Source organism: Macaca nemestrina, chromosome 11 (assembly GCF_043159975.1).
Source record: "Macaca nemestrina isolate mMacNem1 chromosome 11, mMacNem.hap1, whole genome shotgun sequence".
NCBI lineage: Eukaryota > Metazoa > Chordata > Mammalia > Primates > Cercopithecidae > Macaca > Macaca nemestrina.
In genome coordinates, this window is record NC_092135.1 from 48,138,999 (window position 1) to 48,166,921 (window position 27,923).

The 27,923-nt window shown below is 37.8% G+C and overlaps 1 long non-coding RNA gene across 1 annotated transcript; it reads right to left on the reverse strand.

Annotated features, from left to right (window-relative positions):
• Positions 1-994: 994 nt before the first annotated feature.
• LOC139356971 (uncharacterized) lies at positions 995-21,682 on the reverse strand. Its single transcript, XR_011609552.1, has 3 exons — positions 21,516-21,682; positions 10,667-10,771; positions 995-1,319 (listed from the first exon to the last, which is right to left on the reverse strand). It is a non-coding gene; the product is annotated as an uncharacterized lncRNA (long non-coding RNA).
• Positions 21,683-27,923: the final 6,241 nt, after the last annotated feature.

Genomic DNA, 27,923 nt, shown 5'->3' on the forward strand with positions numbered 1-27,923 from the left:
TGTGAATCCTCCTAGGTTGAATTTTAACCATGACATTCTAGAGGCAAAACCTTGTGGGACTAAGAAAGTGAAAGCAAAGGTTCAACATTTATGGTCAGTTCTTATGTGACCTCAAATCACATGGACAGTGAGCCTCTTCAACTTAGATGTGTAAGATAAGCATTGCCTCCATGTTAGCAACAGGAAAACATTCTCTCTGGATATCTTCAAAAATATCTTAACATTATTTTTCTTTTTCCATTTCTTTGTGGCCTCATTTGCTTTTTGCAGTCTTTGGTGTAGTACAGTGCTAGGGGTAGAAATGGAAATTTGTATTTTCCTGGAGAAAACATAAAACACAGTTAAATAAGGCCTGGTTTACAGTGTCTCACGATTCACCTAGTGACTCACAAATAGAATGATGAATGGCACTTCAGTCATGAACACCCATAGTATTAATCAAAAAAGAATGTCATAATATACAAGGTCTTTTTTCTCCTCCTGCAATGTGGTAGAATTACAAGATTAGTTCTGTCTTATGGCACAGTAGAGTTTCTGCTCCAGACCCAGTACTTTTTAATTCATCATGGGAACTAGGCTATGAACAAGCAACAGGATGGAGGAACTGAAAACACCTAGGTTCTATCATACATACAACTTTCAAGAATTATTTTTGTATTTAATTAAACCAGATATTTTTGCCATATAACATCTTCCTAGATGGTACGAGCTACTTGTTTGTTTTGGGGTGGGGGTACTAGTGAACAGAAACAGTGAAGTGTGATTCTCCCCAGTTCACCCCCACCCCTCCATTTCAGGGTCAGCATAGTTTATTTTTCCATAAATCATTTTTTAAGCAGGATCCTCAGTCAAAATTCGGGATTTTATATAGGAAAAAAAGAATTCTGATCCTTTGTGTCTCCGTAATCAGCTAAGCTCCTCAAGTCTCACTTTCAGTTAGCTTGAGTAAGAACAGAAGCCATTTCATCTGACTTGGCTAATAACCACGTCTCAAGAAAGCTAGACCTTGCTGCCTGACGGTACTGCAAGGAAATAAATGCTTTTCTCTGATGGAGCACTCACACAGTCGGGTTTGTGTTGTAAAACGGGGGAAATTATCCAACGGCTGTAATTACAGTGACTCATTGACACAAATACTGAGAGGCAGATGTGGCATAAATAATGAGAGAACACAAAGAAGACTCTTCACTATCAAATCCAGCCTTCACATCTTCATCATGTAGGAAGGCCACAAGGCCAACCCTGAGAATCCCTCTTTCCCCCAAGGCTCTTTGATTATTCTCCCACCTGGAGAACTGGGTGGTGGATATCAGACTGACCTGGAAGAGTAACATGAAATTCAAACGTGAGCCATCCTCTAAGACTGCAAACTGTGTGGCATCAAATGAAAACTGCCATATGGATAGAATAAACAGGGCATATTTAGGGACTGTGCCAAAACCACAGAGCAAAAGACAAACCCAAACCAAAGCATGACTCCAACAAAAGCCAGGCTGAGCCATGAGGAGACAGTAACAAAACCACAGTGAAATCAATTTCCTCAGCAGCGTAAATGGTAGCCAGCACAGGAGGACAGAGCCATTTGGAAGTCAGACACACCTGGATGACTTTAGAGAGTCACTGATGCTGTCTCCGTCTCAATTATCTCCTTTATAAAATGGAGGATTTGTTTTAGGGAACTAACTCTTACAGAGCTGTGAGAATTAAGAGGTAATAAACATGAGCATAAGACCAGGTGTGGTGGCTCACACCTGGAATCCCAGCACTTTGAGAGGCCAAGAATCACTTGAGCCCAGGAATTGAGACTAACCTGAGCAACCTGGAGAAACCTCATCTTTACAAAAAATACAAAAATCAGCCAGGCAGGGTAGTGCATGACTGAAATCCTAGCTACTTGGGAGGCCAAGGTGGGAGGATCACTTGAGCTCAGGATATTACGACTGTGGTGAGCCATGATTGCGTTACTGCACTCCAGCCTTGGTGACAGAGCGAGACTCTGTCCCCGTCCCCCATCCCCCAAAAAACCATTTGAAAAATATAAAATTGTAGTTAAAGGTCCTGACGGTGACAGCAAATACTTAGTTTAACTTTATATCTTTTAGAAGAAAACAAATGGTAAGCCTTGTCTGCAATGATATGAAAAAAGAAAGACATACCTTACGATTTCAATGGCATGAGCATTGTATTGACTAAAGCCTGATTGGTAGTCATACACAGTATGAAGTTTTCTTTTTTTTTTTTTTTTTTTTTGAGACGGAACCTTGCTCTGTCACCCAGGCTGGAATGCATTGGCATGATCTCAGTTCACTGCAACCTCCGCCTCTGCCGGGTTCAAGCGATTCTCCTGACTCAGCCTCCCCAGTAGCTGAGATTACAGGTGTGTGCTACCATGCCTAACTAATTTTTGTATTTTGAGTAGAGATGTGGTTTCACCATGATGGTCAGGCTGGTCTCGAACTCCTGACCTCGTGATCCGCCCACCTTGGCCTCCCAAAGTGCTGGGATTACAGGCGTGAGCCACCATGCCCAGTCCAGTTTCTACTTTTTTTTTTCTTTGAGGCAGAGTCTTGCTCTACCGCCCAGGCTGGAGGTGCAGTGGCGCCATCTCTGCTCACTGTAAGCTCCGCCTCCCTGGTTCATGCCATTCTCCTGCCTCAGCCTCCCGAGTAGCTGGGACTACAGGCGCCTGCCACCATGCCCGGCTAATTTTTTGTACTTTTTTTAGTAGAGACGGGGTTTCACCATGTTAGCCAGGATGGTCTCCATCTCCTGACCTCGTGATAAGCTTGCCTTGGCCTCCCAACATGCTGGGATTACAAGCGTGAGCCACCGCGCCTGGCCAGTTTCTACTTTTTGTCTTTGTTTTTGCATCCTATAGTATTCCAAAATGTCAATTTATAATAATGATATCTGTAACAACTACTTTATTGAATGAGGACATTTAATGAATTGTGTATTTTTTCTACTTACAGATTTTTTTATTAAGTTGAATACCATAAAAATCCAGCATTAACACTAAAATATCAATGTTAATTATATTGCTAATACTAATTAGTAGTAACACTATTATTACTGCTAATAAGAATGACAACAGAGCACCTGAGCTAGTCTAGTGAATTGTGCATTTTTAAGCCAACATTTCATTTGCGATTTCTGCCTTTTTTCACTAAAGTAAATGTATTTTTTATGACCATAGAGTAGCAATCTGTATTTTTAGTTCCAATAGAAGTTCAACATTCCAAAAGACTGTCAAACACTCTATACTTGTGTTTTTCACCCACTTTAAACGTTTATTGCAAATGATTCATTCATTCATTTATTTATTCATTCATTCATTCATCCAATACTGATAATCTATGAGATGCTAGAATCTTTTCTTAGAACTTGGATACTAAAGTAAGGAATCTTCAGAATTTTTTTCACTAATGTTCACTTTGGTTAGGAGCTTTTACGTATTTTGGAATCTGGAGAACAATGAATGGATAAAATTCACAGCCTTGAACAGTCATTTAAAAATTTTGAAACATTCACCAATTAGTGGATTTCTCTTTGTAGTATAAGTATACCATGGTGGAAGCATTTCCCCTCTGGGAACAAGGAACTCCAGACCCACAAGAGATTAAAGTTTTAGGCACAGGACACACCAGTCCCTCACATGGGTACCATAGGAATGATGATAAACAGGGCTGCTTATACTTTTACTCCTCGGTTCCCAAGCCCATATTTTCTACCTATTAGGGGCACAGTACCATAAAATGGTCATTGATTTAGAGTGTATGTGCTGTCCTGAAGGACATCAAACATTCAAGATGCATATTCTGGTTGGCACTCCAGATGAATCTTCAAAAGGTGTTTTCATGCCATATCAAGCTGGCAGCTTCTGGGTGATGCAGGAGCAGTGTGATAGGACCAGTGAATTCCACAGTCTTATGTCAATTTCTGTATCTCTTTTACTGTAGAGTGGGTCCTTTGTTTTGAGATAACATTATGAAGAAACCAGTGTCAGTGGAGCAATCTCTAAGTCCCTGAGTAGAGGTGCTGGAAAAGATCCTGTGGGCAGGAAAGGCAGATAAGTGTTAATCTCAGTAAAGATAAACTGCCACCCTCTGTCAGAGTGGAAGGAGTTCAATGTAATGAACTTGCCATAAGTAGCTGATTGAACTTGATGGATAGTGCCATAATGGGAGTTCAGCATTGGTCCTTATTGTTGACAGGTTAGATAATAGGCAGAGGCAAAGGCTGGATGGGACGTGGCCAGTGAGAACTCTTACTTTTGACCTTATATGTAGTTTCCATTCCTGCTGCCCTCGCTACTACATTCACAAGTTTATTGTGCCAGGACAGGAGAGGTTAGTTGACATCAGGTCACTGGGCCATTTCATCTACTTACTGGTTCAGGGCCCGTTATTTAACATGTGCTCTTTGATAAGTGTTAACATGTGATACCAAGGTACTTATACTCCATGCTCACACCTATAAATCCATCTCAGAGACCTCCTGGTCTCTGAGCTTCTAACCTTCTTCCTTCCAGGACCTGGATCATGTAGCCATATATTTTCTTTACCTAAGGCCACTTCTTTTCTCACACAAAGTGCATGACAATATCTACCATTGAAAACTATTTATTGTGAGGATTTCTGCTTATTGCCACCTTACAAGGCCCTCCCTGGGTAGGACTGTGGCTTAGGAAGAGTTCCTTTTCAGCTTTCACTCACTGGGCTGAACTATCTTTAAACCAAGCTCGACCATTTTCCTCCTTCATGAGCTACTCACATGGGATTCTCGGCTTGGCCATAGTGTGACCTGATGGTGAGGAGGTAGTGCAGTGATGGTAGATGACTTGGAATTCTGTGGCACCTACTTTTGCAGCTTACTTTGGACCTGCTTATGTCTTCTCCTGAATGTACCACTCTGTCTTACGATGAAGCGTGTCTAGCCTCATTCTTTATGACTTGGTGAATCTGACAGAAGCCAAATCATGATATATAGTTCTGCCAGTGTGGCCATTTGGTGCCCCATGACCAGATGCTACCAGGACCTGATTTTAAAATGGTGCATATTTCTGGGCTTTAGATGGCATGGCCTTGCTCTAGAAACTTAGGGTTGCTTGCCGTAAACCCTATACAGCATCTCTTCTCACACAGACACCAGATGGGTCATAGGGAGCAAATGACAGGGTTGCTTGCATCACAGAAACAGAGCTCTTTCTATCTCTGGGATCCCAATGAAATCTGGTAGTTTTCTATCTGACTCTGTAAATGGGTCACAGCAGCATTCCCAAGAGTGAATAGTGTTGTGCCATTGTATTATGCCTTTTGTTGTGTGTTGTTGGTTGTTTTGAAATGTATTACTTTGTCCTTTACTTTGGAGGAAATATCCTACTATGTCCCAGACCAGCAAACTCCTAAAATCTTCACTGAATATTTGTAGGAATTACGTCTTACTGTCTAGAGCACCATGTATCTTACCAAGTCCTGCAGGAACCTACAACTTCATGATCACGTCGGCTGATTAAAATGATATGAACCAATATGACCTTGTTATGGTACCTCTAGACATGTGAATATAAACTACTTTTAATCCTTTTTGCTGATATGGATGGAAAATGATGCATATATCAGATCAATGGCCATTTACAATGCCCTTGCCCTCTGTTTCAGCAAAGATACCTTACTTGTCACATCAGTTCCAGTCAAGGCTCATACTTGTTTAAGTTTATAACCATCTATAAGTCATCTTCCAGTATCCAACTGTTGTTTTTTGTTTTTTTTTTGTTTTTTTTTTTTTGGAGAGGCCAGAATACTGAATTATATGGGGACATGATGGTGACGATCAAGGTTACATCCTTTAAATTTTTATGGGTGACACTAATTATTACCTCATGTTCCAGGGATATTGTATTATTTTGGATTTAATATCTTGGTTGGGATAGGTGCAATAATAGGGCCTCCACTTAGTCTTCCTGAGTTGTACTATTACAAGTATGTTGTTTCCAATTCTGCATTTTGGGACAAGGGAAATATTTAAAGTTATGTCCATGGATCCAGCAGATCCATCTCGTTTTTATCTTGTGACAGGATTCCATTTATTATCTGGCTACTGCAGGTCCCAACAGTAACAGCGGCCACAATAACACTTTGGGTTCCACAGTATCAGTGCCGATTTGGACCTAGTATCCAACTATCCTCAAAATATTTTAGTATTTTTCTTACTCCAGTATGTGATTATCTGAGTACAGTAGTGCTCTCTTACACTTGGGGGATACATTGTAAGACCCCCAGTAGATATCTGGAACTATGGATAGTACCAATGCCTATATATACAGATGCCCCTCAACTTACAATAGAGTTACATCCCAGTAAATTCATTGTACGTTGAAAATACTGTAAGTGAAAAATGCATTTAATATACCTAACCTACCAAACATCATAGGTTATTCTAGCATTAAACATTCTCAGAACATGCACATCAGCCTACAATTGGGCAAGATCATTGAACACAAAGCCTTTTTTATAATAAAGCACTTAATATCTCATGTAATTTATTGACTATTGTACATTATGTCAACATTGTGATGGTTTAGTGCCATTGTACAGTCAAAATCTCATGAATACTGTACTTTATGTCAAAATTGTGATGTTTGGCACCATTGTAAAGTCAAAAAATCAAAAGTTGAAATATCATTAGTCTGGAATCACCTGTACTATACTTTTTTCTATACATATATAATTATGATAAAGTTTAATTTATAAATAAGGGGCAATAAGAAATTAACAACAATAATAATAAAATATAACTATTATAACAATATGGTATCATCATTACTCTTGTGCTTTGGGGCCATTATTGTGTAATATAAGGGTTACTTGAACATAAGCACTGCCATAGTGCAACAGTCTATCTAGTAACCAAGATGACTACTAAGTGATTAATGGGGCAGGTAATATAAGCAGAGTGAATATAGTAGACAAAAAGATGATTCACACTGCTTAGAATAGCGTGCAATTTAAAACTTATGAATTATTCACTTCTGGAATTTTCCATTTAATATTTTCAAATCTTGGTTGACCACAGGTAACTGAAACTGGAAATCAAAACTGCAGATAAGGGATGACTACTGTAAATAGCTTTATAAGAACTGGGAAATCCTTTCAATCCATACTTGCCTTGGTATTGCAAAGTCTTTTTTCATTTATACTTAGCGTCTCCCTCAGTCAGTGGAATTTAAATATTATAATCGGTTCAGGCCTGGAAATTAAGCAAAGGATTTACGACTTTTTCTGGGGTTGGCTGGTCTCAGCCTTCTGATTATCCATTCTTGATTTCTTCTTATTACAATAAAGAATAAACAGGACCCTCGTTGGCCACTGATCCATTTTGCCCTTGGACCTCAATGTTCAATTAACCATCTCCATACTCTCTGTGGGTCAGATCCCAAGACTGCCATTCTGACCTTGCCATTTATCATGATAATTGTGATCACTTTCTTTCTGATGCTAAGGTGTCATCACCTGGCCGCAATTATTTGTTCTTCTGTCATCTCATTGCTGCTAGAGAGCCCAGATCTGTAACAGCATCTCTTATTGTCAGCCCTGGACTATAGCCGTAGAGATAGCCATAATTGTGTTTCTAAAGCTGGTACCCCTTGCCACCAGTCTACCTTAAAGAAGAATGGGTCACTTCTACAAAACCTTGAAGTCTCAGAGAATTCAAATTTCAAGGTCCTAGAGTGCATCCACCTCAAATTTCCTCAACCCAAGTGACAGAGATAAAAAGAGTTGTTTTATCTTAATCTGTTATGTAAGACATTTTATTTATTTTCCTTACAACTTTTTATTTGTAAAAACTTCTCAGTCTTCCTCAATTATGATTATTAGAATCCCCATCTAATGAAAGATAACAGTTTTATTCATAGTCTATAGGCTTCTGATTGGGTACCTATATTAGATGGAATATTTTAAAATTTAAATAGACTTATTTTGAGATAACTGTAGATTCACATGTAGCTGTAAGAAATAATACAGAGAGATCCTGCACATCTTTTATTCAAGTTCAACCAGTGGTAACATTTTGCAAAACTATAAATTCAATATCACAACCATGATATTGATATTTATAAGCAAGATACATAGCATTTCTGTCACCACAAGGATCGCTCATGTGGCTCTTTTGCAGCCACACCTACTTCTCTCTCACCTGTAACTACTCCTTAACCCCTGGAAACACTAGTCTATTCTCCATTTCTCTAACTTTATCATTTCAAGAATGTTATGTAAAAGATATACAGAGATACCATTAAGTAAATATATACTCATCATAATTCTCTGAAGATTCATTCAGGTTGTTGTGTAAATCATTAGTCTGTTGCTTTTTATTGTTGAGTATGATTCCATTGAACTCTTCACCCACTGCAGGACACCAGGTTTTTCCAGTTTGGGGCTACTATGAATAAAGCTGTTATACACATTCATGTATGAGTTTTTATGTGAACACAGATTTTCATTTATCTCATATAAATGTCCAGGAGAAAAAAATGCGGGTCATACTGTAGTTGAATGTTTAATTTTTAAAGAAATTATGACACTTCAGATCAGTTGTGCCATTTTACATTCCCAGAAGCATTGCATCAGTAACTGACTTTCTCTGTGTCCTTGGTCACATGTGGTTGAGTTTTTCAATCCATAAACATGGTACCTCTCTTGATTTATTTAGATATTCTTTGATTTCTTTCATCATAATTTTGCAGTTTTCATCATATAAGTCCTATACATGTTTGTTTTATCAGATTTGCACCTAAGTATTCCATTATTTTCTTGAGTGATTGCAAATGGAACCACATTTTTAATTCCATTGCACCCACATGTTTATAGCTAGTATTGAGAAATATAGATGATTTTTGTACATTTATCATATGTCCTAAGGCCTTGCTGATCAAACTTATTAGTTCTGGGAGGGGTGTGTGTGTGTGTGTGTATGTGTGTGTGTGTGTGTGTGTACCATTAAGCATATGTCACCTGTAAGATGTTTGCAGATGTCTTTTATCAATTTTACAAATTCTCCTCTACTCCTATTTTTCTGATAGATTTTATCTTAAACGACTATTAAATTTTGTTAAATTTTTTTCTGCATTGATTACTATAGTCATGTAATTTTTCTTCTTTAACCTATTGACATAGTAGATTACATTGATTGATTTTTAAATATTGAACCAGGCTTTAATTCCTAGAAAAAATCTCATGTTGTTATGGTATATAATTCTTTTTATATATTGCTGAATTCTATCTCTAATGTTTTAAAAATTTTTGCATCTATATTTATTAGGGATATTAAATTGTTGTTTCATTTGTCAGTTTCTTTTTTGTACTGACTTTCTCTGATTTTTGGCAACAGGGTAATGATAACTTCATAAAATAAATTGTGAAGTGATCACTCATCACACTTTATGGAAGACTTTGAGTTGAATTGGTTTTAATTTTTCTTTAAACAATTATAGGTATTTACTGGTGAAATTATCTGGGCCTGCAGATTTCTTCTGGGGAGTTTTACAATTATGAATTCAATTACTTTAATAGTAAAGTTCTATTTAAATTATCTCTTTCGGCTGGGCGTAGTGGCTCATGCCTGTAATCCTAGCACTTTGGGAGGCCGAGGCGGGCAGATTGTCTGAGCTCAGTAGTTTGAGACCAGCCTGGGCAACACAGTGAAACCCCATCTCTATGAAAAATACAAAAAATTAGCCAGATGTGGTTGCATGCGTCTGTAGTCCCAGCTACTCAGGAGGCTGAGACAGGAGAATTGCTTCAACCCGCGAGGCGGAGGTTGCAGTGAGCCGAGATCATGCCACTGCCCTCCAGCCTGGGTAACAGAGCGAGACTCTGTCTCAAAAAAAAGAAAAAAAAAAAATACACACACACACACACACACACACACACACACACACACATATATATAGTATATATATCCTATTGGGTGAGTTGCTGATACTTTGTGTGTTTTTTGAAGGTTTAGTCCATTTTGTTGAAGTTGTCAAACATATGTGTGTAGAGATGTTCGTTGTTTTCCCCTATTATCCTTTTAATGTCTAGAGAGACTATAAGGATATACCCTGTTTTATTTCTGGTATTGGTAATTTTTATCTTCTGTCTTTTATTCTCTGTCAGTTGTCTTAGTTTGTTTTGCATTGCTATACAGGGATACCTAAGGCTAAGTAAGTTGTAAAGAAAGGAGGTTTTGCAGGCTGTACAAGAAGTAAAGCACCAGCATCTGCTTCTAGTGAGAGCCTCAGGGAGTTTTCAATTATGGCAAAAGAGGAACAGGCATGTCACATCTTGAGAAAGGGAGCAAGAAGAAGAGAGGAGGAATGGCCATGCTCTTTGTAACAATCAGGTCTCATGTGAGCTAATAGAGTGAGAACCCATTACCATAATCATGACACCAACCCATTCAGGAGGAGTCCACCCTCATGACTCACACATCTCCCACTAGGTCCCACCTCCAACCCTGGGGATCAAATTTCAACATAAGGTTTGAAGGGCACAAATGTCCTAACTATATCATCAATCTTGCTAGAAGTTTGTCAATTTATTGAAAAAAGTTTCTGCATTACTGACTTCTTCAGCTTCAATTTAAGGACATGTGAATCAGAAAGCATGCCTGGAGAACTTACTAATGTGTCATTCCTTTGGTCTCAAGTTCCCTAGCAATTCTGCCTTGTCTCTACCTTTTGGAGTCGTCTTATGCTTGTTTCATATAAACTGTCCAGAGTTCTTAGCTGTATTTAGTGAAGAAATAGGAGAATTATGTTAATTTTATCTTCTTGGAAACAGAAGACAATAGAATAATTTTTATATGTATTAAACCTGTACCCCAAAGCAGGTAGGAAATAAAAATACTAAATGGATTAGAAAAGACAATTTGGATGAAAACTTGGATGCACTTCCTTACAAAGGAAAATGTGAAATATTGTCCTTGTCTATTATATTTCTTCTGAATATATGAAATAAATTTTGCTTTTCTCTTATTTTTGATCATAGAGCCTTCAGAGCCCTTAATATGTACAGAAGCCATTTAATATGGGTTTGAGTTATAAGGTAAAGAGATGTAAAATTAAAGCCCTGGCTGGGTGCAGTGGCTCATGCCTTTAATCCCAGCACTTTGGGAGGCTGAGGCGGGAGGATCATCTGTGGTCAGGAGTTTAAGACCAGCCTGGCAAACATGGTGAAACCTCATCTCTACTGAAAATACAAAAATTAACCAGGTGTGGTGGCGCACGCTTGTAATCCCAGCTACTCGAGAGCCTGAGGCAGAAGAATAGCTTGAACTCGGGAGGCAGAGGTTACAGTGAGCAGAGATCGCACCACTGCACTCCAGCCTGGGTGACAGAGCGAGACTCAGTCAAAAAAAAAATTTAATTAAATTAAAGCCCTACCAATTTGTGAATATAAAGTTTGTATATTTTTCATCTTATATACTGTCTTAATCCATTTTTATTGCTATAAAAGAATATCTAAGACTGGGTAATTTAGGAAGAAAGGGGGTTTGTTTAGCCCGTAGTTCTATATACTGAGAAGATCAAGGTCAAGGATCTGTCTTCTGGTGAGGGCATTCGTGCTGCATTACAACATGGCAGAGAAGGTCAAAAAAAAAAAAAAAAAAAAAAGGAGGGGACATGCAAAGAGGAGGAAAACCTGAGGAACATCCTAGCTTTGCAACAACCCATTTTGAGGGAACTAATCCATTCCTAGAGAACAAATCCAGTCTTAGGAAAGTGAGAAGAACAGCACCAAGAACAGCACCTACAAGAAGATGCTACTACAAGAACAGCACTAAGCCATTTATGAGGAACCTATTTCCATAACCCAAACACCACCCACTAGTCCCACCTTTAAACACCGACACATCAGAGATCAAATTTCAACATGAATTTTGGTGGAGAAAAACAAACAATATTCAAACCACAGCATAAACTTACAACCTAGTAACCATAATAAACAATAACTTTATTTCCTAATAACTGTATTTTCTTATAACATTAGGAATGGCGGACAAATGGCAACTATCTATGAAGATTCACAGCTGTTAAAAATAATTAGTTTTAATATTTACTGTCCATTATTTCTATACATTACATGGAAAGATAAAAAATATGTTAAAGATGTTTTATATGTAGAGACCTATATATATATGCATACATATATTGCAATTTATATACCAACATATACAGCAATATATATACACATATGCATATATGTACATGTAAAACATTTTTGTTTAACATATTTTTCTCATTCCACATAACAAATAGAAACAGTGTGCAGTAAATATTAAAACTAATTATGTTTAACAGCTATGAATCTACATAGAGAGTTGTCATTTAATAGACTTTCCCTTCCCACTGAGACAATTTCAGGAAAGTAAACATATTCTTTTAATTGTTTAACTGCCTAAAAATAAATAAGACTTTGGGATTAATTTAATTATTCTCAGAATTAATTTAATTTTTCTAAATATGATAATTTAATTTGTGTGTGTGTTGTTTTATTTTTCCCAAGGTCATAAAGCACATCAGTTCAAATATCCCTGTGTTTTTTTCATTAAATTTCAGTTTTTAAAAAAGAGAATTGCTTAAAGTACTAGGTTATTGATTTAGCAAATAGTGAAGGTTTTCATGTGTTTGTGGAGAAGGACTCTCAGCCTGAACCAGGGCTAAACCATCTTAGGTTTTTTTGGAGCTATCTGGAGTACTTGAGTAAGTGGCTGCTTACAGTAGACATCACAGGAAATAACTCACCCTAAGGAAATGGAGTTTAGACAATAATTAGATAGACAATAATACTCAGTACTATGTCAAAATTCGCCGTTAAACAGATCACAAGTAATTTTGTCAGTTTAAGCTTAACATGAAACATAAGAACTGTACTCATTAAAGTAAGCAACAATGCTGGGGAAACCTGTTCTCCCCACTATCATCCAACATTTTACTGGAGGCCCTAGTCCATGCAATAAGACAAGAAAAAGAAGAGTCGTTTGAAGACTAGAAGATGAACATACAACAACTATTACTGTTATATTTTATTAAAATCCATCTAGAACTTGCAGTGTCTAATTGTAGTCACTGACTTCATGTAGCTATTGGGCATTTGACATATGGCTAGTTGGAGTTGAGATGTGTCATAAGTGCAAAACACAGGTGAAATATTTTTAAAGATATATTTGAAAAGAATGCAAAATATCTCATTAAAATGTTTACATTAAGTATAGAAGTAATATTTCAGATAGATAAGGTTAAATAATATAGATTGCTAAAATTAACCTGTTTCTTTTCACTTTTAAAAATTGTTTACTAAAAATTTAAAATTCCATACTGACTCAAATTATATTTTTATTGCACAGCACTGTTCTAGAAAATTCAAGAGAATAAATTAACAAATTATTAGAAATTCTAAATTTCAAGTGTTTGAGAAAGTTTTAATTTATATTTTTAAAAGATTGGAGCAGATTAAAAAGTTATACATTTAATCTATTTGGTCTAATTAGCATTTTAAAAGCTTTAGTGAGATCTAAACTGTAAAATTTAGAATTCTCCCAATGAAAAGGCACAATTTAATGTTTTTGAGTATATTCATAGGGTTATGAAACTATCATCACAATCTAATTTTAGAACATTTTGTCACTCCTAAAAAATACTCATTAGTAGTCAGTTCCCATTTCACTTACCATAAGCTACCACTAATCTGTTTTCTATCTATATAAACTTGTTTTTTCTGTGTATTTCATATAAATGACATCATACTATATCCATATAGTATTTTTGTGACTAGCTGTTATTTTTCCTCAGCATAACATTTTCATGTTGTAGTATTTACCAATGCTTCCTTTCTTTTTATTTCCAATATTTCATTATATGAATACACAACATTTCATTTATTCCTTTATCAGTTAATAAGACATATGGGTTGTTTACCCTTTTGTTTATTATGAATAATGTTGCTATGAATAAGTTTTTGTTCTTGTTTTTGTTTTTTTTTGAGACGGAGTCTCACTCTGTCACCAGGCTGGAGTGCAATGGCGCGATCTCGGCTCACTGCAACCTCTGCCTCCCAGGTTTAAGCAATTCTACTGCTTCAGCCTCCCGAGTAGCTGGGACTACAGGCACATGCCACCACACCCAGCTAAGTTTTGTATTTTTACTAGAGACCGGGTTTCACCATGTTGGCCAAGATGTTCTGAATCTCTTGACTTTGTGATCCACCTGCCTCGGCCTCCCAAAGTCTTGCAATTACAGGCGTGAGTCACTGCACCTGGCCAAGTTTTCGTATTTTTTATTTCTCTTGGGTATATACCTTAGAAGTGGGATTTCTGGGTCATATGGTATCTCTATGTTTAAAGTTTGAGGAACTGCCAAACTATTTTTCAAAAGGTCTATAGCATTTTACAATCACCCCCAATGTACAGGGGTTCTGATTTCTCTGCATTCTCATCATCACTCATGATTACCATCAGCCTCTGTATCCATGAGGTTTATGTTTGTTAGTTCAACTGACCATGGATTGAAAATATTTGGAGGCCAGGGATGGTGGCTCACAACTGTAATCCCAGCACTTTGGGAAACTGAGGCAGGCAGATCACCTAAGGTCAGGAGTTCCAGACCAGAATGGCCAACATGGGGAAACCCCATCTCTACTAAAAATACAAAAAAACAACTACTCAGGTGTGGTGGCACATGCCTGTAGTCTCAGCTACTCAGGAGGCTGAGGCATGAGAATTGCTTGAACCTGGAGGTGGAGGGCTAGCCTGGGTGACAGAGCAAGACTCTGTGGAAGGAAGGAAGGAAGGAAGGAAGGAAGGAAGGAAGGAAGGAAGGAAGGAAGGAAGGAAGGAAGGAAGGAAGGAAGGAAGGAAGGGAGGGAGGGAGGGAGGGAGGGAGGGAGGGAGGGAGAGAGAGAGGGAAGGAAGGAGAAAGAAGGGGAAGGGGAAGGGGAAGAGGAAAAAGGAAGAAATTTGGGAAAATTATTCCACAAAGTTCAAAAAAACCAAAACTTGAATTTGCTAAACAACTAGTACTACGTTGAATCAATGTGAATGAAATGATTTATAGGCATTGTATTAGCAATTATAGGTAATCTAGAGATGATTTAAAGTATACAGGATGATGTGTATAGGTTAGATGCAAATACTATGCCAGTTTATATATGGGACTTGATCATCCTTGGATTTTGTGTCTGTTGGAGGGCCCGGGAACCAATCCCCCATGAATACCAAGGGACTGCTGTTATTTGTCCTCTTGGTTATACCTAACATGGGAAATGTGAATTAGTAACTCATTGTTTTGATTTTTATTTTTCTAATGACTAAGGTTACTGAGCATCATTTCATATGTTTATTAGCCATTTGAATATCTTCTCTGGAGAAACAGCTATTCAAAATATTTGCCTGTTTAAAAATTGGATAGTCATCTTTTTACTATTGAGTTTAACAGTTCTTTATATGTTCTGGATACAAGTGCCTGATCAAATAGATAATTTGCAAATATTTTCTCACATTCTATTGGTAGTTTTTCTCTTGATGGTCAAATTTGCAACACAAAAGATTTTAACTTTTGGTAGTCTCACATTTTTTTTGCTTGTTCTTTTGATGATGTGTCTAAGAAATCATTAACTAACCTAACCCAAGGTCATGAAGCATTATGCCTATGTTTTCTTCTATGTGGATTTATGGTTTTAGCCTCCATGTTTCAGACCATTGTCCATTTAGAGTTAATGTTTGCATATGAATGAGTTAAGTGTTCAAATTTATTCTTTTCTTTGTAGATATCCAGTTGTCCCAGGGATATTTGTTGCAAAGAGTGTTCTCTACATCCTTCCCCTATGCATTTAATTGTTTTGGCACACCTCTGGAAATCAATTGACCATAAATGTGTTTAATTTCTAGAATCTCAATTATTTTCTATTGATGTATATGTCTATCCTTATGCCTGTACCATATTGTGTTGATTACTATAAGCCATGGAGTAAGTTTAATAATTTAGAAATGTGAGTCCTCCAACTTTACTCTTTTTTGAGATTATTTTGTCTATTCTGGGTTCCTTTTATATCTACATTAATTTTAAGATCGGTTTGTCTTTTTCAACAAAAGAAGCCGATTGGGTTATCAATAGGAATTGCATTGATGCTGTAGATTAATTTGGAAAGTATTGCCGTCTTAACAATGTTAAGTCTTCTGATCCATGAACACAGGGTGCCTTTCCATTTATTTAGACTTCACCTTTTTCAATAATGTTTTATGATTTTTTGGTTTCAAGTCTTGTGCTTCTTTTATCAAATGTACACATATCTTAATTTTGATGCTACTTTAAATAGAACTGTTTTCTTAATTTTATTTTCAGAATACTACTGCAAAAATATAGAAATACAATGATTTTTATATATTGGTCTTGTATAGTGCAACTCTGCAAAACTCATTTATTAACTCTAATAGTTTTTTGTGGATTTCTTAGTGTTTTATGTCGTCTGTAAATAGCATAGTTTTGCTTCTTCCTTTCCAATCTGGGTGCCATTTATGTATATATGTATTACCTAATTGCCTCTAAATAGAAGCACCAAAAATGTATATCCCTGACTTATTCCTAATCTTATAGAGAAAGCATTCAGTTTTTTCACAGTTAAGTATAACGTTAGCTGTGGTTTTTTCATAGATGGCATTATTAGGGTCTGCGATAGCATTTTTAAGCCTACCTTTCTAGGAGTTACCCTGGGTCAGAGTAGCTTATTGTTCAGTCACTTTTTGCCAGAAGTTGTGTGAAGCTTCTTCCCTGTGTTGACGAGTCTGTCTGTGACTTGGGTAGACTTGCAAATGCTTTCAAGTCGGCTCCATGTCCTGCTCCAATTGCCCCCATATGGGTGCAACACAGTGCTTACATGCAGCCCTTCTAACCTGTGGATTTGTCTATAATCACAGGGAAGTTCATTGTCTCTGGTTAATTGTCTCTGGTTCCCGCGTTAAACTTTTGGCTGCTCTGCCATTTTGCCTTCATCAGATCTACTTGTCTTTTAATTTTTTCACAATAATCTCCATTATTTTAGACAACGAACATACAATGGAATTCATCTCTCTTTTTCCCAAATGAAGTCAGTCTCTAGAGGTAGAGCTGTGAAACTCTTTGCCTTTATGTTTTGCTTTTCTCCCTGAACAGAAATCCTACATCAATTTGCTAGAGCTAGGAATGGGGACCACTTTCTAATAACGACACTCTTGCTCTGTGAGTGGGCATGGGAAGGGGTGGCAGCCCCTCCAGGCATGGAACCTCTGCCCTACAAGAGAACTGGGCTGTGGCAATCAGGAGCTTAGTATTCTCAGTCTGTCATGCCTGAAAGCCTGCTGGCCATCCTACAAGTCAGGGCTGGGTGAAACTAGAGAAGCCTCGTCCCCTTGACTGTTCCTGCCTGCCGGGAAGAGAGCTTCTGCAAGGGAGGGTTGGAGAGAGTGGGGAAGAGATATGTCAGCAGTCAGCCCTTCCCACAGTGAAACTATAGCTCCAGACTAGAAGCTTGGGAAAGGGAGTTCCCCTGTCTCCTTGACCACACCTATGTGGGAGTAGGGCTTCTGGTTTAAAGTTTCCCTAACACAGAGATGGCGGATAGTAGAGGTTAATGGAGTGGATTCTGACTGAAATATCATGGACTCTTGCTATCCTCGGGTTCACTAGATTTTCTTGAATAAATGTTTCTTTATTTCCTGTTTGTCCTTGGGACAATTTGTAGACACTTTTAATGTTTTTTTTTTTTTTTTTTAAATAACTTTCACAAGTTAAATTGTTGTTCCCCTGGGAAAGGGTCCACTGGCAGTCCCATCCCTGATTTGTGTTTTGCTATGTTTCCCTGAATGGGAAAGAAAGGGAAGGCGTTATACTGTCATTCCTGTAATGCACACAGGACTGTATCACTGGAATGAACATGTAATATCCTGTGTGTGATATGGTAAAACCTTGGGGAAATCTAAAATAAACATTGAACAGTTTAAGGGTTTTGAACAAAGGAGGAATAGGATTGTATCTGCTATGAATATGGCAGTTCTTGCAACTACCAAAAGAATATGAATTTGATAATGATAAGATGGGCAACGATAAAATAGATTAAGAAGCTTTCGAAGTTGAATCATATGTCTTATCAGCACTTTCATTTGCAGTTTGTCCAGGAGGGAAAGCTATGCAAATGAATCCATAAAGGCATATATTAGAATGATGACATTTGAATGGAAAAGAGAGGTGAGGGACAAGATATAGTGGAGGAAAATTTTTTAGATTTTGGCAATGGATTGGTTGAGGAAAGGGAAGAAAAATAAAGTTTCAAGGGTTACATTGAGTTCCTAAGGCAACCACCTTGTTTGTCGTTTCCAGAAATAGGGAATTCAGACAAAGGCTCTAATTCGTAGGGAAAGCTAGTGGATTTGGATGTTAGACTTAACGAAGATGAGTACCATTGCTGCTATAAAGGTCTGGATTCATCAGGCAATTGTTAATTCATATCTGGATTTTTGGAGAGAAGTGATTGCTAATGAAGCTGTGTGTGTGGATTAAATAGATTATATAGACATAAAAGGGTCAGGAACTCCTTGGAAAAGCTGCATATAAGGGAATAGAGGGTGAGGGAGTTAGTGGAGAAAACTCCAAAGGAGTAGTCAAGGGAAAGAAATAGAGAAAAGAGGATAGTCTCTGTTATGCTTACAACTCAACTTATTGTCTGTATGTTATCCAGTCTTTAGATTATCATTGTTTCTCTAATTCTTTTAAAATCTCATGCCCAGTGTCAGTTTGGTACAGGAAGATATAGTCAATGGCTTCATCACTGAGTTATTTTGCACAAAAATATTTTGTTCCTTTTATAAGATCTTTCTGGTGATCTATTCTATGCCCCTACATGGGAAATGAAATACGAAATTAATACACCGGGACACTCCTAACCTGCCTTCCTCCTATATGTCTACATCCCAGTGCAAGTATTTAAAGCACGGATGCCTATACCTTCACTTAAAGTTCAATGAATTCTTAATTTAAAATGAAGAAATACATTGAGCTTACTTATTAGGGTATTGGCCTAAATGAGTTATTTTACTTTGGTGCCTAAGATGTGGTCTCCATTCTACTTTCTACTACTTTCTATTTCTGCTACCAACTTTTTTTCCCCATCACCTTCTTCTGTTTCTTAGTCTGTGGAGTACTGGAAGCACAGCCAGCTCAGCACAGGTTACTTTCAAGGTGACAGAGTCTTCACATTTCATACCTTCCAATGACAATGACAATAGCTGATATTTATTTATTATTTAGTGTATGCCAGATGCTATATTAAATATTTTAACATATCAATTATTTTTTTTTTTTTTTTGAGACGGAGTCTCACTCTGTCACCCAGGCTAGAGTGCAGTGGCGGGATCTTGGCTCACAGCAACCTGTGCCTCCCAGATTCAAGCGATTCTCCTGCCTCAGCCTCCCAAGTAGCTAGGATTAGCGGCGCATGACACCACGCCTGGCTAATTTTTTGTATTTTTAGTAGAGACGGGGTTTCACCATGTTAGCCAGGATGATCTCAATCTCCTGACCTTGTAATCCGCCCGCCTCGGCCTCCGAAAGTGCTGGGATTACAGGCCTGAGCTACCACGCCCGGCCTGTATCAATTATTTTGAACTTCACAAACACACTTTATAGTAGGTCCAGTTGTTACTGCCATTTTGCACATACGCGAATTGAAGCACAGGGAACTGTAAGCCCTGCTCAGACTCACATAGCCAGGGCCTGTGCAGAAGCAGGATGCCACTCAGAGGCTGGCTCAGAGCCAGACCTATCTTTTCCACTCACCACCAGAATCTATAATGATCAGAGCCAACATTTCCCTTATCTATTTCCATAGATCTTTATGAAAAAAATCTCAAATCATATATTCTTTCTCAGACCCAAAGTACTTGGAAGTTAAAATACAAACCGGATACAATCCTACCGAAAAGTTACTTATAATTGTACTGAAGTTACTTACAGCAACTCATTGTCAAAACCAACAGGTTCATCAAATATGAACCTAATAGAAGATACCATCTGAGGACTATTAACAGACATGGTAGTTTGCAAATAGGTTTGAAAAAAAAGTGTCGTCTGAAAAGCAAGCCTTTCATTAATAACATTTTTTCTTTTTCTTTCTTTTTATTTTGAAAAATACTTCCCATTCTTTATTTTCCCTTTCCTATTGCTGAAATATTTCACTGTTTATTTAATCCCAATGGAACTGGACTCTAAGTATCAATGGTTCAGCCAGTCCAACACTTGAATAAATATTATTGGGCTCCAGATGCAAAGCTGTTGGATGTAAGAGACACCAGAACATTACTCACAGTGGTATTCCATAACAGAATGATGGACAGCATGCCATTCAATATCTCATCCCATTCCACATTACAGATAGCAATTCCACAAGCATGCACGGGGCCAAAGGCCTTGGGACTTTTCCTAAGAAAGGAACATGCTTACACCAAGGGTCAGGTTTGATAGCTATCCCTACTTAAACTAAACATACAGCTGAAGCTTCAGCTAAAGATCCAGCTGGTAATTGTAATACTGAAAGTGGCATTGGAAAAACTTGTTAGATTTTTAAGTGGCAAGAGAGCCGCCAGTTGAGAGGAAACAGTTACGCCCATTCACAGGTTTAATCCAGGGAAATGTATACCAGAATAACTGTTAATTGTTTGCGAGGAAAAATATGTCTAAAGCACTTACAATTAGCACCGAAAGTCTGGGTGTTTGGTCCAAGCTATTTACTGAGTCGCTATAATAGACCTCTATATATTTTAGTTGGGAAGACTTGGCCACAATGCTGTTTTGCTCCTAGGATGTGCTTTGGCTTTGTGAACAAGAAATGCAACAAGATAAACCTTGGAACATATTTAAATCCAGTTATTGGACTCGCAGTAAACAAGGTCACAAGCAGCAAACTTGGTAAAATGAAATGCTCTTTATGAAAAAAGACAAACAAATACAACCTAGTCCACAGCAAAACCGAGACCCTTCCCAGACCTTTCTTTGGGTTCAGATGGGAGAAGGCATGTCTCTCTCCTCCCTGTTCATCACTATGAGTCCATTCAGATGTGGTATTGGGGGAGAGGGGAGGGAATCTATCTCAGTGACTTCTATTACACTGTTAAACCAATTTCTATCCTAGATGCAGATAGCTGGTGGGTTGCCCTAATTTTCAGGAATATGATAAAAGCTTTGCTGTTCTACTGATCCTTCTCCTCACTGTTGCAAGGTAGCTCAACACAGCAAGTAGGACAAGTATAATTCATTTCATTTATAAGAAGACCCTTCAGGCCCCTCTCCCTTTGAAATATGAGAAACAATGAGGCCTATTCATGTGAGTCAAGTATTTAATCAGATTGTAAAAATAATATTTACTAGTGTGCTCTTAGAATCACTGAACATTTGGGACCCTAATTAAAATTATGATTGTAAATTTTCCCCTTTGGGAACTACTTACATTTGCAGACGTTATCCAAGTATCTCTTTCCACAGGAATTTGCCTTTAATTTTTGAATTGAAACACACACACACACACACACACACACACACAAATACTGAAATCAGGAATTTAATCACAGCTGGATGGATTGTGCACAGATGTCTCACACAAGTTACCATAGAGCTGAAAGACAAAAATAAAACTGAGGGAGATATCAGCGTTATCTTACGTTGAGACATAGAAGGGCAGAACTGGGTGCTTTAAAGGGACATAATAATTAATAACTAGCTGATTCATTAGCTGATTAATTCTTATAGAGTCAGAGAATAGGAAAATGATGCTCAAATTCTCCTTCAGAAACTCTCTTGTTTTGCTTGTTTGGATATAGTTTATATTAAAAAAGATAACAAAATTTTGAAATATAACAGGGTAGACCAAATAGATCCACTTAAGGAAAAATGCACATTTTTTAAATAGATGACTTATCTCCTCTAATTTTTTGTGCTTCCAGTCTTTAATTCTTTTTTTTTTTTGAGACGGAATCTCACTCTGTCACCCAGGCTGGAGTGCAGCGGCGGGATCTCAGCTCACTGCAAGCTCTGCCTCCCAGGTTCATGCCGTTCTCCTGCCTCAACCTCCCGAGTAGCTGGGACTACAGGCGCCCGCCACCACGCCTGGCTAATTTTTTGTATTTTTAGTAGAGACAGGGTTTCACTGTGTTTGTCAGGATGGTCTCGATCTCCTGACTTCGTATCCACCCACCTCTGCCTCCCAAAGTGCTGAGATTAAAGGCGTGAGCCACCGCGCCTGGCCTAATTCATTTGTTAAAATTCCCATTGTCGTACTCCCAGCTTATGTTAGCCGAGAAATAATCTGTTTAAACATGTGCACAGAAGTTGATTTCTTTCAGCCTGTGTGCAACATTGAAGGTGGCATTGAAAGTAGAGAATATAATGAGGAGTAGCTCAAATGAAAAACAAATTTTACTGCCGTTTCTCGGTGTTCACCATCCCATAGGAATTAATAAAATTAAATTCATGGTAATAATTCAGTTATCACTATCTTTGCTAACATGGGACCTCCAGGCCTCAGCAAAGTCCCTTCCAGATATCCTTAGGTGTCCTCAGGGAGAGCCTTTCAAGCGCTTGAAAATGTGAATACTTGCCAAAGAGCAGCCAACACTCCATTTCTCAGTGCTCTCATAAAACCCAGCTGAAACTGAATAACTTTTGTAATATTTAATGGCTTTTCCCCATTCTGTGTCATATTTTACTAAATACTTCTCAAATCAGCCCTGTTTGCATTCTAGTATCTTAGAATATTTGGTGAAACAGCTCCTTCAATCCTGTTGTTTTGTTTTCGTGTGTCTCTGAGTTTATTCTTAGAATCCACATAGGTAATCATGGCTTAGGCTAGGTGCGGATTGCATAGGAGCTACTATACCATACTCAGTATCACAAATATGACTTTGCAGCTTACTCAGCATCTTAGTGCATAACTCCTCCTTCTCCTGAATAGACTATACTGTTACTATCTGAGAAGATTCTCTAGCCCCTCAGCTAATAAATTCTATTTGGCCAACATAAGCAGTTAATCAGACGTGCCCAGACCTGTCCCTAAATAAGCCTGAACTCAAGCTGGAACCTCTGACAAAACCATGTAATTGTCCTTATATGTATAAATTTACGTTACCAAATAGTCACTGCATTTTTAAAAGTAAGACATTAATACTATGTAAAAGATTTGTTTCTCTTTTGGATCCAATGGCCATCATGCCCATCACTTTCTGCACACACACCTTCCAAAGAGGTCCAATTTGAGGGACCCTGGAGAAAAGATGACTGTAGGAAACCATGAACAATGCTTCCTTGGCTAAAGTATCACAATGCTGCCTCGTGGAATTAGCTATAGACCACATTTAATAGAATCTTCTCTTCTTTCATCTGGGTAACATTTACCAGTCTTTCCATAGGGAGAAGAAATAACGGTGTTCTGGTCTGCCCAGGCACAAAAAGCAGGCACATGTTGAAGGTCAACGCTACAGTCTGTCAAGTTGTGGGATGTGTGTGAGGTGGAGGGTTTGTTTCATTCTCCTCTCATATTAAAGAAAGTATCTAATCATGTCCCTTTGAGCAAAAGGAGGAACAAAAAAAATTTGGAAAGCATCAGTGTTCTTTGGATCACTTGACAGTGCATGAATTATCAACATATATGAAATTATTCATTTATGCAAAACTGTAATTTGTATAGCCTCTTATTCAGCATGAATACTATACATGTCTGCCAAACACACACAGTTGTAACTTCATTAGAATAAGTATTCAAGGCAGGGATGTCTAACCTCTAATTTCTTTCCCTGTCGCACACACACGCACACATAAATTGCAAGAGAAAGTCCGCATTTCCTCATGATAGCCCCCTTTGTTAAAGGCAGTAATGAAAATACAGAAAATACGCAATGTTCACTGGAGATTTTTATAATTGTGTGAGCAAAGTGGAGACTCCAAAGGCAGTATCTGAAGGCTATGTGATTCCTTGAAAATGACAGGAACTTTACATTCCTGAAGGAATGTTACAAGGCAGCAGCAGAGCAAAGTGAAAGGAGAGAAAAAAGACATGTTAATTTCACATTTAAAGCACTACCACTATGGAAAATACACAGAATCTGTCCTCTTAATTATTCCACAGGTTTAGTATTAATTAGCTAAAGGTTTTGAAAATTTCCCAGTAAGAGTGAAATAATTATATAAATTCATTCCATAAAAAGAACCAACTTCCTGATTATCTGGATTATCTCAGTAGGAGATAAAGGAGAAAGAGGAGGAGAAGGAGTAAGAGCAAAGAAAGAAACAAAAACAACTAAAATGTTGCATCTTATTGAGCTAAATAAATACAACCAAAATAACTAACAGAAGGCTTTTTATGGTCAATTTTTTTGTGCCTAATAGTAATATTCATATTTGTGTTTTTTTCCAGGGATAGTGGAATGGGAGATCAAGGTCGATGGTTACAGTAACCAACGCTGTTCATTCTTTCTGACAGAAGAAATGCCATTTCTGGAGTGGTGGTGGTGGTGGTGGTGGCAAGCTTTCCAACTGTCTTTATGGGCAGGCACAAAGGAAAGGGTAGAGGGAGCCAAAACTATTCAACAGCAAAGACTCATTAGTGTCTGAATGTAGAGCCCCAGCAACATAGCCCTTTGTAGAGTGGGTAAATGCCAGGAATGCTCACTGCTTTCCTCTTACCCAATCCTTACTCCAGCTCTTAACTGAGGAAGCTTTCATTGATTTGATTTGCTTTTAGCAATGGAGGGAGAAGGGAGTCCCTAACAAGCTGAGCAAGAGGCTTAATCCCACACTGTTTTCCAAGAAGAAAATCTTTGATGGACAGTCTGCTTCTATAACCCCATCTTGTACATCTCTAGTCTACGGAATCCTCAGCGGACATTCAAAAGGTTACCTGTTAACTCTAGACATGCCTAATGGACTAGCTGTTCAGCCCAGTGGAGCTGGCATTCAGAGTAGTGGACAACTGACAAGTCATCTGATTAAGATTTTATTATTAGTAGTAGTAGAATGGAATGCAGATTATGATAAATGAATAACTGTAGTACAAAGGTTTGAATTGGCTTCACTAAAGGAGGTAGGAGAAAATGGAGCTGACCTAACTTTGAAAATGGGTGGACTTTGTAAGAATCAAGGCAAAAAAGAGCTGTATGTAAGAGTTTAGTTGATAAAGGTGTTTCCCATAGGTGTACAGATAAACAATTCTAACATGTAATCCCAGCCACTTGGGAGGCTGAGGCACGAGAATCGCTTGAACCTGGGAGGCAGAAGTTGCAGTGAACCAAGATCATGCCACAGAACTCCAGCACCTGGGTGACAGTGAGACTCCATCTCAAAAAACAAAACAAAACAAAACAAACATTTCTATACATGTAAACTGAAATCAAACAATTAAACAAATGAATGGTAGTTGGTGACAGCCAGATGTCTCTGTTGGAGTGAGAGGTTACAGGTAAGCAAGTGGAGGAGGCTAGAATAATCCATGTGGTAAGAATGATTTGATTTGGAAACATGAGCATGAGTTCATGTTTTGCTTCAGATAAACACACATGGTTAATAGAGGTATTTATAGATCTGTGTATTTACTTGGGCTAGTATACACACATACATTCCCTTGCTCTGTCAGCTGAGATGGCCTAGAAACGGTAACACTCTAGTAGCAACAAGCACACCTAGAGCTTACATATTGATTTCTAATACCATTTTCTTATAAAAGGAAACAGGCCTTCTCGAAGAAATGGCTGAGTCTAGAATTGGAGCAGCAAATATACAATATGAGTGTGGAGCATCCTGTAGTGCCAGAGAGTAAGAAAGTTCTCAAACACACACACATACACAGACATGTACATGATGGGCATATGTCAAGGAGTCACAAAGAGCCAACTGAAAGCATTCCCACTAGCCAAAATACTGAAGCAATCTGAACAACAAAATAGGGTGGTTATGGATTATAACCTAAGGTATAGAATAAATATCTGATGAAAGTCAATACTAATATAAACAAATGGTTAAAAGGATACATATAAAAGGCAAATTTCCCATTCAGAAGAACTCCAAATAATTTATGTAGATATTTCACTCTCACAGAGGTGGAACAGAACCACCCATGCCTTAAAGTATGGGTTGTGCAGCTGGGTACAGTGGCTCATGCCTGTAATCCCAGCACTTTGAGAGGTCAAGGCAGGGGGGATCACGAGGTCAGGCATTCAAGACCAGCCTGGCCAAAGAGACCAGCCTGGCCAACATGGTGAAACCCCATCTCTACTAAAAATAAAAAAGTAAAATAAAATAAAATAAAAATTAGCTGGGCCTGGTGGTGGGCCCCTGTCATTCTAGCTACTTGCTTGAACCCGGGAGGCAGAGGTTGCGGTGAGCCGAGATCGCGCCATTGCACTCCAGCCTGGGTGACAGAGCGAGACTCCGACTCAAAAAAGGAAAAAAAAAAAAAAAAAAAAAAGGTGTGGGCTCTGCCTAGTAACATCCTTTCAAAGAGCGAAGTAGGTAAGGGGGAAGAAAGGGTGTGACTTTACAGGGGAGAAAACTGATGGACACTACCTCAGACAGGGGATCAAGGAGAATGTCAATATCGATGTCATGTTGACAGTATGTACCCTTGATATGATGTGATGAGAATGGCACTTTACCTTTGTGGTCTTCTTTCCCAAAACTCATAACCTCAGTCTAATCATGAGAAAAGCATAAGATAAATACCAATTAAGGAATATTCTAGAAAATACCTGACCAGTACTTCTCAAAACTGTCAAGGCAATTACAAACAAGGAAAGTCTGAGATTGTCACAGCCAAAAGGATCCTAAGGAGACATGGTGACTAAGTGTAATATGGTATCCTGAATGGGACACCCTAGAACAGAAAAAGAAATTAAGTGAAAACTAAGGGAATCTGAATAAAGTATGGACTTTGGTTAAAGGTAATATATTAATGTTGTTTCATTAATTGTGACAAATGTACCATAGCAATGTAAGTTGATAATGTAGTAAGTTGGGTGTGAGGTTTATGAGAATTCTGTTTAGATTACCTTCACAATTTTTTTCTGTAAATTTAACACTTGTCTAAATTAAAGTGTATGTTTAAAAATTACTATTGGAGCTAAAATTTTTCAGCCTTTCTTTAAGTGTTTTAAAATAATATAAGTAGTACATGGTTATTGAACAAAAATTATAAAATGAAATAGGCAAAAAGAAAGTAAAAATCACCAAAATTTCAATTCTTAAAAATAACCACTGTTTATATTTGGGGGTATTACTATTCAGACTTACACATATATATTTTTTCTTTATGTTAGGATAATCCTATATGCACCATATTGAATCCTGTGTGTTTTCACAAAAATATGTATTTTTAATATCAATTCTTTGTAAAAACAGATATCTTTATCATAGTGTTTAATTGTGACAATATTCTATTGTGCCTTTGTAATGTAATTCATGTAACCAGTCTCCCTACTGAAGCATTAAATTATAGATTTCCCTCCAAACCCTTTGTAAGCATACTAATAAATTATTTTAGGTTAAAATCTTAGAAGCAGATTGTTAATTAAAAGGTATGTTCTTTCTAAAGGTGTTTGATATATATCGATACATTTCCTTACACAGTGGTTATACAATTTTATACTCCTCCAACAGTATAACAGCATGGACTCTTCTTTATCTCTTAGTCTGTCTTGTGCCACTATAACAAAACACCATATGCTGAACAATTTATATAAAGAATGGAAATTTCTCACAGTTCTAGGGGGTGGAAAGTCCAATATCAAGGCCCAAAGTCCAAGTTCATTGTCTGTTGAGGGTGCACTCTCTGCTTCCAAGATAGTGACTTAAATGCTGTGTCCTCCGTAGGAGA